Genomic DNA, 13,405 nt, shown 5'->3' with positions numbered 1-13,405 from the left:
ATTATCTGAAAGTATTATAAGTCTACTCTGAATTTCACACTAAGCAACTGACAGGCATTCAGTCTTCAGGACTCCTTGCTAATTCGTTCCTCCCTCCTTGCCCCCACCACTAAATTCTCTTTCTTTCTTGATAATCTCTCCAACTCCTAACCCCTCCCTTCTCTCCAACACTTGATACCTGCTGGGTTCCGGTCTTTAATGCTGCACCCCTGGACCACTGCGACCACCTCCTAAAGCATCTCACAGTCTCAGGCTGCCCCTCTCCATGGGGGCACACAGGCTGTCTACAGGATGGGTCTAAATTCATTTCACTGGAAATCAAGGCTCTCCGTGTCTTGACCCAAACCTGTCTCTTGTATTTGTACTCTGTTACCTCGACCAACTGGCCTGATCAGATGAACTTCATCCAGATCAAAAAGACATGCCCACATTGTTTCTACCGGCGCACCTCCCCTTTCCTCACGAGCTCCCCCCACACACGGTCTCAGCACCCCTCCCACCTCTACCATCTACTTGGTGCCTGCCTCTTGGCAGGACAGGCATCTGACATATTTTGTCTCTAATGTCTCTAATTCTACAGATTATGTTTAGTCTATCATGATGAGTATCAAGGAAGTCAAGGACTTTAACAAGGTCACAAACCCAAGAGTGATGAGTCAAAGTTCCAACTCAGGTCTGAGTCCACAGCCTGTGTTGTTCTAAACCCTCAGGCCTCCTCGACTGCCATCCCCAACTGTTTACCTACCAAAACCGTGGGAGTTCCCTCCGTCTCGCTCACGTTAACCTTTTCCATACAAAGTTGCTTCTTATCACCTCCAATTTAGTGCTCACTCAGAACTCCTGCTGCTCTGAGTTCCTTCCTGCAGCAATAAATCCTTTACTGCCTTATATTATTACTTACTCTCTTCCCCCCTTTTTTGCAGTCCTGGAGCCTCACCATGTCTTCTGAACATAGTAGCCACTCAGCTGTCTTATAATAGAGTTGTTTTGTACTTTGATATTATTTCCTGTGGGTGAAATCTCTATCAGGGATCATAATTTCAGTAACTGAACAAAAGAAGTTCAATAATAAGGGCCCTCCTGAGCTCACAAACTAAAAAGATCAGATGAAAGGGCTAATTTTGGCAGCTTAAATATGATATCAAAGACCCAAGCTCTTTCCATTTTTTTCCTTCCACTACCCCTAGGACATCTGCTTGTTCCCTCACATAGGTAAAAGAGATACTGTGGTTCTAAGAATCACATGTAGACAATTTCTGGCGACGGACAAGTATACTGATTTTCTTTCATATTTTATTAGGGAGGAAAACATTTCCTAGAAACTCCCCAGCAGATTTCCCCTTAGGTCCCTTTGGTTAGGACTGAGTCATATGTCCATGCACTAGTTGCAAGGCAGTCTGTGGAAGCAGTCTCTGACATTTCCAGCCTCTATTGCAGGAGCTGGCTTAGCCAGCCAGAGAGAAGTAGAAAGAAATGGTGCTTGTGTAGGCAACCTAATGTTTGCAAATAATACTGTTAGAGAAATATCAATGCAATGATAAGCTCTGTACAATGAGACCTCTCAGCATCCGAACAGATGCATTCTCATAAGAAAAGTTTGCTAATCAGGGGGCGCCTGGGTAGCTCAGTCAGATGAGCCTCCCGACTCTTGGTTTTGGCTCAGGTCTTGATCTCCAGGTCTTTCGACTGAGCCCCACATTGGGCTCTGCACTCAGAGGGGAGTCTGCTTCAGATTCTCTCCCTCCCTATGCCCCTCCCCCTGCTTGCACATTCTCTAATAAATAAATAAATAAAATCTTTTAAAAAATGTTTGCTAACTGGGTATAACACTCCCGTTACAATATGGTGCTGATTGCACTAGCGGTGGGAGAGAACATTGCTGGAGTCCTCCAGTCCTTTAGCCAGGAACTTGTAAATACATTCCTTTCCCTCAGAAACTTACATACCACAACCTCTTCCACCATGACCACCACAAGGAAGGAAGGACAAGGAGGAAAGAACCTAGCCCTTCTGAGTTTCCATACAGTTCTCCAAAGAACTACAATAGGAAAAAAAAAAAAAATTCAAGAGATTTAATGAACAGAAGTGGTAGCCAATATTACAGGTCTTTGCCTCTTTTTCTTATTCTTTGCTGCTCCTAACAGGACAATCTCCTTGCATCACCACCACCACCACCACCATCATCTATTTCCAGTTCTGGAATCAACACAGATACCTATCAATAGGGAACCACCTAAAAAAATTCTAGTACGATGGTAGACAATGTAGCCACTGAAATGGAGGAGAATATGAACGGGCTACCAAAGAAAGCTATCCAAGCTGAACTGTTGAGGGAGAAAAGCAAGATAAAGAGCTATGTCTATACACATTCATTTGTTCTTTAGAAGAGGTACAGTGTTCGGGTTTATATAAAATGTATTCTGCTTGTATGGAAATTTCTAGAAGGATATCTTAGGAATTGTGAACAGTAGTTATCTCTGGAGAACAGGGCTGGGAATCTGAGGACAGAAATACATTTTGTTTTATATTCTTTTTTAGTAGAGTTTGTTTTTACTCACTTTGTTATTTTCAGATCTTTAACGAAGTTCCCAGTGCTTATACCCTCCAAGTGAGACTAATATGCAAATACCTTTAAAATTTCATTTGCACACTCAAGATACTGCCTTGTATCCTCTTAGTCCCTATGACTTTACTAATAATAGCAAAATAACATAATTTTTTTTAATAAAAAATAACTGGCTTAAGTATTCAGGATGGTAAGCCAAAGAAAGTCGCAAGATGACTATCTGGTGATTGTCTGCACTTAGCTCATGTGACTCCTGAGGGCCAGACTCTTATTTGTAAGTCTCAGTTGTTTCTGCTTTTTTTTAAAGATGTTATTTATTTATTTACTTGACAGAGAGAGAGAGGCCGCGAGAGAGGGAACACAAGCAGGGGGAGTGGGAGAGGGAGAAGCAGGCTTCCTGCTGAGCAGGGAGCCTGATGTGGGGCTCGATGTGGGGCTCGATCCCAGGACCCTGGGATCATGACCTGAGCCGAAGGCAGACGCTTAACGACTGAGCCACCCAGGCGCCCCGAGTCTCAGATTTTAAAGTCTGGTTTTGCCCTTCAAGAATGGTTTCTGTAACAACTACAAAAAACAGTAAGCCTATCTCCTTAAGGTTAAAGTTTCTCAGGAGCCAAAAATGGATAGGACTACTTCAATGTAAAAACATTTTTTTATGGTTTCAGGATTTAAACAGAGCAATGCTGAAATCAGATTACAAGATATATTTAAAATATTTACATTTAATGAATTCTTAAAACATTAAAAATTGTTTGGCACACACCCTAGAGGCCCAGAAATTCCATTTCTAGGAACAAGTACGCATGTGAAGAAAGTATATTAAACATATTCACAGCAGCAATGTTCACAACAGAAAACCACCACCACCACCCAGGAATAACCCAAAGGTCTACAGGCAATAGAATGAATATATATATGCTGGGTGCATTTGTGAGTAGAATGAGATGAACCATAGCTACAAGAATTAAAATAGATACGTCTTTTTAAAAGAAACAAATCGAAGAAAACCACATGAAGTATGAATTCCACTTTCTAAAGATGAAACACAGGCAAACTCTTATTTGGGTATAAACACATAGGTGGTGAAACGACAAAAAAAAGCAAGGAAATGGTTAACACATACCTGGGGACAGCATGACCTCTTGGAGGAGGGGAGGCTTGTAGTGGAGGGACATACAATCAGGAAAAAAGTCATAGGGTCAAGTTCAATTTCTTATCCTGGGTTTTAGGCGCAGGATGTTTCATGTTATTTTTTAAATGAAGTATCTTTTATGTGTAATATTTTACAATTTACAAACATATAAAAATAAAAACCATGGAATAAGTTACACAGTATAATAAACTCTGTGTGTACGTGTGTTTAAGTTACATGATGAATAACATCTATCTCTTAATCCTACTGGTCTATCTCTGGCTCTATACTTAATTCTTGGGTAATAATGCTAAAGTCTACATTTGATGACCTACTTAACTTGTGATCTGGACTTAAAGGCCTCTGGGCCACCCCAGTGGGGCCTGACTCGGTCTTCCTGGGTCACACCCAGGAGTGTAAAGGACGTAGTCTAGAGAGAGAGCCCCCCAACTTCTCCCAGGTTACAGATGAACCCCCAGGCTCCTGCAAACCACCCTTGTTTGCACTGGAGACAACCCACTCCTCCTGCACCAGCTGCAAGACAGGGACCAGGAGGAGGAAGAGCTGGGAGGGGCCTGCCCACATTGAGAAGGCTTCTCCAGAGAAGTCTTACAACCAGCAGCTGGCAAGAAGAGACCCCTTCCTTCTGAACAGCCTCTCGCAGAAGGCAGCAGTTTTTATAAGCAGTTCTCCGGTGGTTTGGGTGGCAATTTTCCCCACTCATTCCAACCGAAACTGTACACGCCCAGGGCACTCACAGTGCTAAGGAGGCCACTAAGATGCTGTGTTGTTACAACAACAGGCCCTCCAATTTTTTTTTTCAAGTAACAAAAATTTAATCTCCAAGATGCAAAAAATCAAATGATAAGCAGAAAACTCTTCCAGCTTGCCATACCCCTCTCCCATCCCCAATTATTCGTTTCTAAAGGCTGGGGATCATTACCAACACTAAGCCCACCCTTGCCATGTTCTAGAACCTTTGATACGGAACTCACAGGAAACAAAGTACTTGAATAAATGTGTTCCAAGTATTTTCACGTCCAGGAAACGAAAGAAAGATTGTATGTATTTTGCAGCAATGTACAGAAACCTTCCACGGCACAGGCACACACACACAGTCATAAACTGAATAGGCTTTCCCAGGAGATCAGGCAGCTCACAGGGGCAGAACCCGGCGGGGAGCCCTGCGTCCGTCACCGCCGGGTGGTGGCCCGGGATGGCGGGAGGAGCCCTGGGTGGTACAGACATCCACTTCCCCACGGCTGCTTCCTCTCCCAGCCCGCGGCTCGGGGGCCACCACGCCCGTCTTTCCCACGGTGGCCTGACAGGGGCTGACACTGTCACACGTCTGTTTTATGGAGTCCCAGGTTTCCAGGAAAAGGATTCAAGGCTCCCCACTTGTCAGAAGGCTCGGTGTGAGAGAACAAAGTTAGATGCACTTCAGGCCGGTTAGGGCCGGGACAGTTTCACACTGTCGGGGAAGTGGGCGGAGAACCAGCCCGGTTCCAGCCCGGAGCCGGCACGCTCCCACCCAGGTATTTGCTCAGCTCTCAAATCACACCCGCTGCGCTGACATTTTTAAAGGACCTAAGCGATACAGGCTCTGGCGCCTCCTGAGTTTAGGCCATTTAAATTCCTAGAAGCCCGCGGGGCGATGAGGGAGGATTGGGGGCAAGCACGGAAATAATCTGTATTTCTTTCAAGCCCCTCGCAAACTAGGAAGGACCACAAAGCTCTAAATCCGTATTTACACAGGCGAGAGCGGGTGGAGAGACTTACCAAACACCACACAACAGGCAGCGGCCCGGGAGCGGCAACCAGCTCACCTTCCCGCCCGAGAGGCACTGGAGTCTGTAGGGCAGGCAGGCTGGAGATTCGACAGCACCTACCGTGTGACTCACCCCGGACTCTGGAGATACTGCCCACGTATCTCCGGGTATTCCTGCGTTTGCCTCAGAGAAACTCCACCCTGCACTGTGACCAGCACAACGGCCGGCGATCGGATATGGCGTTCAACCCACCGCGGGACACACGGGCTCTGTGTGCTGCCAGAAGATGCACTTTCTGTATGGGGGGCAGCCTTGAAGGGGGTTATCCCACCGCTCCGGGATGGCAAGAGGAGCCTGGAAGACACTCAGTCCGGCACTCTTGGTTTGCTGATGAGGAAATGGACTCCATTCCACACACTCTGGTTGGGCAGCGTCCGTGCAAAGCTGTGAACCGAGCATGGGAAACACCGACAGGAATGATGGCAGAGGGCTCCGGAAATGGTCCCAACGCCTCGGGAAGGGCAACGGCTCAGAAGAAGCGAGAGGAGTGGGGAGACTCTCTCCTCTGTGACCTCATTCACAAGGCAGATGCTCGACGGTGCCTCCTCGTGTCAGGCGCGGCGAGGCGTGCTGGTGTCGCAAGGGGGCACAGTCCAGCGGCCAGGGAAACAAGGGCAGCCTCTGCGGAGGGCCAGGAGTGAACCGGGAGGGGCAGCCGGGGGCAGCGAGGAGGGACGGGGGCAAGGGACGAAGGTGACACGAGGCAGGAAGAAAGAGACTTGTGACTCAGACGGTGCTTCAGGTAAAGGGAGTTCTGAGCTGGTCAGCCAGACAGCACTTGGCGGACTTGGAGGACTCCACGCAAGGTGAAGAAGGCAGAAGTGGGTGGGCAGATGGCGGGGATCAGACCTCGAGGGTTCCCATGACATCGCGCTAGGGCGTCTGGATTTCAGCCCACAGGCCACACGCGGCAGCTGCTAACGGGATGAGGATGACCAGATCCCAGTTTCAGACGGGTCCCTCTGAGGGAACAGTCCGGGCGGAACACACTGGCGCCTGCTGTCCGAACCTAAGGCAAGAGCTGCTGGAGGCTGGGTAGGGCAGTAGCAGGGAAGGAGAGGACAGCGCTCGAGGCACACCAAGGAGGCAGCACCAAAAACATGTGCCCCCAGCTGGATGTGGGGATTAAAAGGGAGCAAGGAAAACCCCACTTCTCCTTCTCTCCTTCTGGTGGCCAATAAGATCACAAGACAGAAAACTGGGGAGAGGCAGGAGGAGGAGACTGAGGGGAGAGGAGGGTTCAGCTTCAGCCGTGCAAGGATTTGAGGTTCCTGTGGGACATCCAAGTAACTACAGGTGTCCAGATGAACGCTCCAAGAGAGGACGGGGCTGAGAACCGGAGCCCTCCAGTGACAGCGCCTGGGGATGACTTACTAAGGGGCTACGCATGGACCTGAAAGGTCAGGCAGATCTGATCAAATCCCCGCTGCCATTTAGTAGCTATATGACCTTGGGCAAATAAATTAATCTTTTTGAGACTCTGATCTCATCTGAGGAAATTCCTCCTAGAAATTATGAAATCAGAAAACGACTGCTGTCATACCAGACACAAGATATTTTGTATTTTTCTCCTGCCCTTTTGTGATCATATACTGCTTCATGTTATAACAATTCAACTACTAACTCTGCAACAGATTACAATCTTTCCTGCCATCAGTAATTTATCTTTAAATCTCTTTTGACTTCCCTTGTATGAACAGATGCTCAAATATTTGAATTACCATAAGTCACATGAAAAAATCAGGCCAGGGTGCCTGGGTGGCTCAGTCGGTTAAGTGTCTGCCTTTGGCTCAGGTCATGATCTCAGGGTCCTGGGATCGAGCCCCACTTAGGCTCCCTGCTCAGCGGAGAGCCTGCTTCTTCCTCTCCCTCTGCCACTCCCCCTGCTCATGCTCTTTCTCTCTCAAATAAATAAAATCTTAAAAAAAAAAAATAAGGCCAGAATGGTCAGAGACTAGGGGGTTTCCTGCCCTTCACATTGAATAACAAATGCAAAGATTTCAAGATTGTTGTGTGGTTTTAGTGGTATCGATTTAGTTCCGTGTTGGGGGGTGTGATGGAAGACAGAAGGGCACTGGGGTTTGGAAACGAGAATGTTGTCAGTATAAATAAAGCGAAGCCTAACTAACAGAACTTTCCGTACAACTATACTGTAATATTTAAGAGGAAGAGTGTCTACCAAAGTTAATACTGCATAGCCTCTATCCTCTCACTCAGTTCAAGAAAAGGTTTTAAACAAATGTTAAAAATAAATCTAGCAAATGGATCTTGCCTTAAACTAAATGTTAAATCAATACCACACTTTTTATATAAGAAAAATATATTTTTTCTCTGCGGGACTCATTTTGCTTATTCTATTTATAACTCTTAAAATGAACATCTTAAAACTACAATAAGATTTAAAAATCAGACTGCCCACTAAGGCATAGAGAATTCAATTCCACATACCCGAGCTCATTCATTTTTCTTCTGCTTTTGCCTTCAAATTTGGGCTCCAATTTGTCTTACCTATTTTTATGGCTGCTGTCCTAGTCTGAAAACACCTTGGTCCCTGGACACTTCCTGTCATCTCCAACTTACTTGCTAAAACACATTCATAATCTCCTCTTCCTTCCTTCCCTGGTAGCTTCAGACACTCATGCTTTCATGCACAGCCCAGCTTTCCATATCCACTTCATGTCTGTGTTCCAGTCATAAACATAACAAAATAATTCACTCAAGTTTCTAATATAAAATTACTTGACAATCACCTCCAGGCTCTCTAGTAGTTGGCTCACTTAATAGTTTTGATTAAGCATAGAGAATGATTCAATTCAGAGCTATCGTCTTCAGAACTTGATTCCTGGCTGTCTTCCACCTGACCACATGTGGCCTGGCTCAAGCATGACCAGTTGGAGAGGGCACTTTGGTCCCTGAGTGCTGAGACAGAGCCTGTATCCACTCCTCAACATGCCAACTATAACCTGAGGTTCTTGTGGCTCCCAGACCATCTGGACTCTGGATGGCTCCCTTTAAACTCACAATACACCTGGCCATCCCTCTTAGCCAGCCTCTAAGATTTCGACTCTCACTGACCTATAGATCCAAGATACCTCCGAATGCTCTGCCTTGAATAGACCTGAGCTTCCCAGACTCGAACAGATTCAACTCATTTCCTGTGTGTCTGAAAGATCCTCTCCTAGCTTGCTGCCAGTAGGAGGCACGATGAAGGCGGGCAGACAGCTGGATCAGATGTCATCTGCCGCTAAAGCAGCAGCATCCCCAGGGCACACAGCTCCTGGTCTGCCTTAGTTGTCTCTCAGACACTAGGAGATGCACACAGCCTGGGTCAGAAGACTAGTGAGAAGGAATTCTTTCAATTTAAACATTACTTTGAAACACACACACACACCCCTAACTAGACCATGACTCACATTAGAGGTTATGAATAACGAAGAGCATCTCGTCACCATGATGCCTCACTCACAACTGCCCTGCCGCACCTGCCAGCGGAGCTGCTCACACCCAGGGAACAGTGTACCATAACCTAGAGCATCATTTTCTCACTATCACGTTACACTCCAAGATTGTCTTACTTTCTTCAGAACCCAGTTCAGGTTCTGTGACCTCTTGTGACCCAAAGAACTCCGCTGGCAAATTCAGGGTTACTTACTTGCTTTACTAAGCTCTTTCTCTATTCTCTTCGCCCTCCCTCCCTCACTCCCACCCTCAGATACCTTTTAAATTCTTCTTTTTTATGAAATATCTTTATTAATTCCTTCGAGCAGCAGGCCTGAGAGAAGTCTCAGGTTTTGTGTAAGTAGACAAGGATAGTTAGCTGCTCACTGGCTGTATCGGAATAAACTGGGGCAGGAAAGGCTTTTGAAAATAAAAGATTTCGCCAGTTAAATGGGTAAAACTTTGGAAAGACATTCTGTTCCCATCTTTCCGTATTTAAAAGACACATACCCCTTGACCTAACAATTTCACTTTTAGAAATGTAACCATATACGGTTACAGAAAAAAGATGTACAAAAATATTCAGTACAGTATTACAAAACAAATAAACATGGGGAAAAAATCACTCTAGGAGGAACTTAAGTTGCATATCAATAGGAGATTGGTTAAATAAATAATGGATAGATATGCTTTGTGCAGAAAACATTTCTGTAAGGATACATAAGAAACAACAGTTCTTATCTCTAGGTATAAAGATTATAAAGTAGAACATTTTCCACCTTATGTCCTGTATGGGATTTTTTTCTATAAACGTGCACTCTTTAAATTAGCTAGTTAATAGGGGGAAAAAATGAACCTTCGTATTTAAGGCTTAAAGTTCTACTGCATTCTTCATTTAGCAATGTTATTCAATCTTTGTTAAACAGGAAATAGAACAAACAAGGCACAAATAGAAACTCAAGAAAGCAGATACACGTTAAAACGTGTTTACTCCTGGAGCTAATGATTTCATTGTTAAACTCTAGGAACTCTGTCTTAGAGTCTCAGAAGATCAGTTTGTTGTTTCCTCAAGCAGCTGCTATACATGTTATAGACTCTTCTATAATCTAAATGGCTTGATTAAACCACGGACCTTGTGCTAAACATGTGTTTACACTTAAAATCGGTTTTACTCGGGAAACTGGGGTGAGATTGGGAAGAGAGAGAAGCCCACCTTTGTCAAACCTTAAAAAGAAATACACACCCTCAAATTTAAAAAAAAAAAAAAAAGACTAATGCCCCTGCCCTTTATAGGACTTACTGATTCTTTGGGTCTGGGAGTCCAATCTCTATATTTTGAACAAGCTCCCCAGGTAAGTCCTGTGTTGCTGTATGGCCCCGTGCACACCAGAAGTAACTACACTTGGCAAACACTATGTCTTAACCAAAGGAAACAACACAGCGGAGAGTAGAAAATTCTGTGAACAAAGGTGTTCACTACTGCACAACTCCAAGATTTTAAAACAAAATAACTTTTTAAAAAAGATTTTGCTTATTTATTTATTGAGCGTGAGTGGCAAGGGGCAGAGGGAGAGGAAGAGAGAGAACCTCGAACAGGCTCCAAGCTCAGCACAGAGCCCAGTGAGGGGCTCAATCTCATGATCCTGAGATCATGACTGAACCACCCAGGCGCCCCTAAAACAAATAACTTCTTTAAAAAGTGATATGGTGTTTGGAGCTAGCACTGGGTGTATGCAGAACCCTCCCGGCCCTGCCATCAACCGAACCCTTCCAGCTCATTTGTGGTTGTCAGTGGCAGTAATGGGGAAGAGCCATCTTTGGGACTGGGAGGGAGTTCAAACTGTAGACCGGTGTTTTTCAAATGATGGCTGCAACCACCTGATTCCTGGACCAACAGTGCAGGGGCCAAACATGTAGATGTGCATTAGACAGACTCCTCTCTCCCTCCCACCTCTGTCCATTCTTATGCCCAGTAAAGTTTCATAACTACTAAGCTAGTCTGGTAATTTCTGAACACCCCATTGTAGGATCACCTCAGGTTCGTGCTATCCCAGCCCCACCCCAGACTTAGTGCATCAAAATCTCTAATAGAGGTTTCAGGTGTTAAAACACTGCCCCAAGTTATTCTTATAAACAGGGAGGTTTGGGACACCAATTCAGGTCAAACACATTTTAAGATAAAGAAACCAAGGCCCAATAAAGTTAAGTAATTTCCCCAAGGACTTAGTACCTGATTAATGATAGCTGGGACACCAAAAACCTGGTGAGCTAATTCTTTCCCCTTATACCAACGGTACTTATTAATGTTTATCATGAGTACCTGTGCAGTTTCTGATTCATCATGATGAGGCGTAAAGTAAATGACTAATGAAGTCTGAACCCAGAGGGCATGTCAGAACGTCTACTTGCCCCTTGGAGTTTTTCCACTTTCAATATCAGGATGAGGAGAAACGTAAAAACAGCACAGCTGATAGAAAAGTAAAGACAGCCCAACACATTTATAACCAGGTGAGGATGATTCGAAAGTCTCGCTATTTCTTCTCCAAATATTAGAAACTTTAGCAAAAAGGACTCTAATAAATCACACACTTTCGGTTAGAGCAAAAGCCCGCACCTTGCTGTGGGAGACAGAGGAGGGCGTCTCCTATAGAGACTACAACCTCATCCTGGAACCAGTATCTCTACACCCATCAACAAGGAACAGGGAAGAGAAACAAAAATCCCGGCTTGGAATGCACACAGCAAGTTTTAATTCAGGGGGAGTTCAATCGAGTTATAATTGCCTCTAATTGGCCCTCCCACGCGGTCTCACAATTTACAGCTGTAATCAGTTCCACAAAGAATGAGCTAAATTTCTTTTCTACCTTTGAAATCAGAATCATTTCCGGTTAGGTTCTTACCATGACTGTTTTGATTTCTTTTTTAATATACCAATGTATAAGAAAAGGATGAATGAATGAATAAAAGCAAAGATGCAGGGAGATCTTTTGGAAATAAGCACTGATCCCTATGACCTAATGATAACCCAGTGGGATTCAAATTTGTAACGGGGACGGATGCCAACTCGGGGAACCGTTCCATTCCAGGGCACGCCATCCAAAAAACACATTCATCTGGTCGGACATTTTCCATACTCCGATTTTTATCTTTCTTGGCATGCTCGACTCTTCTCTAATAAAGTCACAACCCTCTGTTGCCATGGAACCCAATCAGACATGGAGCCTGTTACTATGACTTCCCTGCGAGTCTAAAAAAAGACCCAGTGACCAAAAGAACAGCCCTTTCTTAAAAAAAAAAAAAAAAAATCCAACGCAAAGAGGCTCCAAAAAAGGACCCAACCCTTTTACATCCATTTAAGTTTAAGCTTTCATGCAGGCTAACTTGAACTCTGGAGACAAAGCTAGCCAGTGTTTTATGAAAATTTTTCAGCTGGGACATTCCATAGAAGACAATTTTATAAATAAGTACCTGGCAAAGAGGGTAAAACTGTTCTTAGGATTTCTTCTTCTTCTTCTTTTTTTTTTTTAATTCTAGGCAAGCTTCCTTAAATTTGAGTAGCTGTTTAGCAAACATATGTCAATCAGCAGCTACCAAATTACAATATTCATTTCCACCAATACTTAATTTTTGCCAAAAAGCTCATTACCTCTCTGTAAAGAATAGATAAGCAAAACCGTACAATCGACCCTGTGTTCTGTCATATCTGGAGCTGGACTAAACCTGGAGAGAAGAATATGAGACTCATAGTAGAGTGACTGAAGGAAAGAGAATTAACACGGGCACAGTGCCTACCATGAGCTGGGCACTTTTATGTCATCGTGGGAACCCCGCAACAGAGGCACCTCTGTGTCTCTCTCCTACAGATAAGGTACCAAGGCTCCAAGAGCTTAAGAGCTTGCTCGAGCTGCCATGCAAAGACGGTGTCTGCCTTCCAAACCCAAAGCTATTCACTCACTCAACCAACATTTATTTCTGGCCTCACAGGTGCTATGCATTTTGTTCGGCTTCCTGTTCCTTACAATAGAACTTGTAGCCTGTAAAGTTTATCTGTGAAGAGGGCATGGAGTCTATCTGTACCGGCCCAAGGGGGCAGTTCTGGCTGTACCCATTTATAATAAGCACCGCATCTGCACGGCAGCAGCCAGCCCTTGGGAGAATCATGAGTAAATGCCTTGGCCACTTAAATAAAATGACAAGGGTCCAGACACCTACAACCATCCCTCAAAAGACTGGCTGCTGACGAGGCCTTCCAGCTGTGGACTCGGCAGTGGGGAGGACCCGGAAGCTCCAGGTGCTGGGTCTTGTGCAATTTTAGTAATGAAATAAAAGCCACGCCAGGCAAACTCACAAGTTATTCTACCTACCACTCGTTTGGAAAAACTGGCTTCAAGAAATGACTAGTAAGAAGGAACATGGGGCGCCTGGCTGGCTTAGTCGGGA

At 44.8% G+C, this 13,405-nt stretch overlaps 1 protein-coding gene across 2 annotated transcripts in view; it reads right to left on the bottom strand.

The window, feature by feature from the left end:
- TMCC3 (transmembrane and coiled-coil domain family 3) overlaps window positions 1–13,405 on the bottom strand; it is a 256,361-nt gene that overhangs the window by 31,766 nt on the left and 211,190 nt on the right. The window lies entirely within an intron of this gene.

This window comes from Ursus americanus, chromosome 17 (assembly GCF_024610735.1).
Source record: "Ursus americanus isolate L20-20 chromosome 17, mUrsAme1.1.p, whole genome shotgun sequence".
Lineage (NCBI taxonomy): Eukaryota > Metazoa > Chordata > Mammalia > Carnivora > Ursidae > Ursus > Ursus americanus.
Note: the sequence above shows the minus strand (reverse complement) of the source record. Positions and strands in the feature narration are given on the sequence as shown.